Here is a 3,684-nt window from a genome sequence, read left to right as displayed (position 1 = left end):
AGGACCCTGGCCTGTAGAAAGGCAGCAGGCAGAGCAGGCAGAGCAGACAGGTGGCTCTAAGTCATGAAACATACATTCTCACCTTGGGCACCTGCTGTTTTTATTGACTAAGATCCTCCCCTATACCACCATCACTTAGCAAATACCAGGGCTAGTTATTAATTTAAAAAACATGTTCAGCCTGCGCTTACAGTAACTGCCATCCCCCCCCCTCGGGAATGAGTTTTTAGTGATGTTTTTAAAATTAGCTGGCTCTTGAATTTCATTTTCCATCCAAGCTTCCCTGTTATCTGTAAGGTCACAGAAACACGTAGGCTGCGGACAGTCCAATCCCAGATATTAGGCTCTTGGAATTAAAAACCGAAATAAGTAAATAAAGAGAGAATGCCCAGGGATTTTTTTTTTTTTTTTCAGAGCAGCAAGCCGGTCCCCAGCTTTGCCGGAGACATAGGTTTCCTCCTTAAGTGGCTCTCTCCCCTGAAATTTTGAGGTAACGGCTGAGGAAGAGGAGGGGAAAAAAGGCCCGTGACCTATATAGTCAAGGTCTGCTGCTTCTCCGCTCAGCAACAGGAAAGAATCACAATGCATTCTGGAGGGAGAAGAAAAAACCCAAGTGCTGATTGTCCCTTTAAGCCATTCCAATCACAGGCTCGCAGTTAAAATAATGCTCACCTACTGCGCTTCCAACTGGGCCATCTACCTTTTTCGCTGGCGGGGTCAAGCCCAGTCAAGCCTGATGAGCTGCCACGGCCCCCGTGAGCGCTGCTATAGGCCCGGCTACACCTGTTTATCGCCAAGTCACTTCATTTCCCTTCCCCTCCTCCCTGCTTGAAAAGGAGCATTAATTAAACCGGTAAACAAGCCGGCTCCCATTCTAAATCAGAGCTGCAGGCAACGGAGAGATAACTTGGGCTCCGGAGAAGAGGGATTTTCAGTTAATTTATGGAATCCACCGTCACTCTCTCTCCAGCTCCCCGCTTAACGGGGAAATTGAAGCAGACAGCCTTTGTCTAAACACTTCTTTTGCCCAGAATATCTTAATTTTTTTTTCTATTTGAATGTTTAATAAGGTTTGGGGTGCTGCTGCTTATTAATTGTCATGGTGCAAACGTTTGGGTGTTAGCACTTGGCTGGTGGCTGCTGGGCGCAGGTCCTCCCCGTGCAAGCGTGGAGGGAAGGACCTGCTTCTCCAGGCGAAGCTCAAGACAACCGGTGTAGGAGGGAGGCTGCAGTTTGGGGGAACCCCGAAGTCAGGGGAGCCCAGAAATGCTCTGCCCAGAGGCACCGCCCTTTCCTCTTTTCTTCCTCTCCCGCAGCTGGAGCCCGGGTCAGGCGCCCGGCCGGCCGCGTCCCGACCACCCCAGCCGGGTCTTGGGGGGATCCCTCTCCGCCCCAGGGTTGGGCCCCGGCTCATTTCCGGCGGCTGCTGCGAGGACGCGGCGCTGCCTAATTAATTTCTCCTGGAAGGGGGCTCTGTGTGCGCCTCTTTCCCAACTGATGTCTGGAATTCCTTGGTGGAAGTGGGAAATCGCACTGAAATTGCAGTTTTCGGAAGCCGAGAGGCAGTCCAGGAGAAAAGCCCTGCGTTAAATTCTTGTCATTTCATATGTAAACCTTTCGGGACAAAACCCGGGAATGTCTGATCCAGATTTCAAGCCAGCCTGCTTTTCCGGGTGGCATATCCAGTAATCATGTTGACAAATTAATGGTAGAGAATTAGTTGTACCTTAAAGATTTAAATTATATTATGCGGCACATTGTCATAAAATGATATAAAACAATAGGAAAATAAATGTAAATTAATTCCAAGTTACTGACATGTAAAACACCAGACTGACATCTGTACACTTCACGACGCGCTCAAGGCGCGGTGGCGGAGCCCGGAACGCCAGCGTCCCTCCCCAAAGACGCGGGAAGGGGCGCGCGCGGTCCCCAGGGGGCCCCCCTGGCAGGCGCGGTCCTGCCCGGCGGCGCGGCGTGCCAAGGGTTAAGTGCGCCGATCGCCGCTCTCGGCGGCTCCCCTCCCCTGTGTGCTGATTTTCAGGCCCACCGAGCTGCCCGAGAAAGTTTTCAATTCGACGAGGCTGGAGCGTTTCAGGGGCTTGAGCTCCTTAGAAAGCTTCGGGGGCCCCCGAGGGCCGCGGTGCAGGGAGGGGGCGGCCTGCCCCGTCCTGGACACGCTAATTACAAGGATTCGGTTTCCCGGCTCTGAAGGAATGCATTACCTGCAGCAAAGGAGGCTCGGCCTCTCAGGAAGGCCCCGAGAGGAAGCTGAATGCCCCAGTGAATTCCAGCCCCATCCCTAGGTTTATACCCACAACCCCAGCCCATGCTGAGAGACTAATCGCTTGGCCATTGTCAGGGCTGTTGTCCAATCAGCCCCTGAATAGCAAAACTTCACAATGCCGAGTATGAATTAGAGGGGAACAAATGTGGATGCAGACTTTTTTTGCAACAATACCTAACTGAGCCTTTCAGACAGGACAACGGATGCACAAAAGCTCGACGGAAATTGGAGTAACTTTTGGAGGCCCTTGTAGCTCCCGTCAATAAGCGTTAGCTCCATAATGGCGTCGTGGGCCTGCTCCATCAGCCCCCACCTCGGTTTTTTTTTTTTTTTTTTTTTTTTTTTTTTTTTTTTTGTGAGGTGGATCAATTGTTCACGAGGTGGGGGGAAATAGTCATAAAAAAATTGGGCATTTTTGTTTTCCTTGTCTTGGAAACGGTGGCTCTCTGTTGAACGCGGCCAAATGCGTTTGTCTCCTTTTATTTTTTTTTTATGTGAATTGTAGATTTGGTCATTATTGAGCCCAGGGTAAAGTACTGACAATGTCCCCTCCCTCCTCTGCCCACCCCCAAAAGAACAGAATGGCTTCTTGAGCCATACAAATGTCAGGTCTCTGTTTTAAAATTTAGCTTTGTTTACCCAACAGAATGGAATTCATTACTGTGTAAAAGTGGTTCCATTTTCTGATCTTTTTATTCAAAATGTTGAGAGTATCAAAAAGCTCATTTGAAGGTCACAGGTTTATGTATCTATTCTCTTAAGTGTTTTAGAAATTCATATGGAGGACACAAAAGGTGGAAAATGTGAAAACATACTGTTCATTGTTTATCCTAACCTTGCCATGGTTATTAGATAAATGAGTGTAGGGGGAAAAAAATGGCATTAAAAGCCATTGTGAACTGGGAATTTTTTTTCCCCTGAAGACTGTTAATTTTAGCCCTTGATCTGTAAAGGTCAATTTCTAATTCTTTTTACTGTGCAGTTTATATAACTTCTGCATTTCAAGTCTATAAAAAGCTTTTGCAGACTTTTCATAATGTAAGTAGCAATTTATTTCATTATGGTTTGAATTTTTTATGTAATTCCTATGGACATTTTGATGAAATTGTCAGGCTTAAAAGCTGTAGTGCTTTTCATTTGGGGGGTGTGTGGATTTTTTTTTTTTTTTTTTTTTTTGCTCCGATCCATTCTTGCTGGCTAATTTAAAATTAGTAAGATTAATCAGTTCAGTGATTTAAAAGACCACACTTTGATTGGAACAAAGTCTGAGGCAAAATCATTTTATTTATTTTTTTTATTAGTAAATGATTTAAAAGGTCTTTTCAACTAGTTATCTGAAGCCGATATTTAACTGTTACTTATTCCACTAATTTCTATCTTTTGTTAAAGAACTTCCC

The sequence above is a fragment of the Ictidomys tridecemlineatus genome, chromosome 12, assembly GCF_052094955.1.
Source record: "Ictidomys tridecemlineatus isolate mIctTri1 chromosome 12, mIctTri1.hap1, whole genome shotgun sequence".
Lineage (NCBI taxonomy): Eukaryota > Metazoa > Chordata > Mammalia > Rodentia > Sciuridae > Ictidomys > Ictidomys tridecemlineatus.
Note: the sequence above shows the minus strand (reverse complement) of the source record.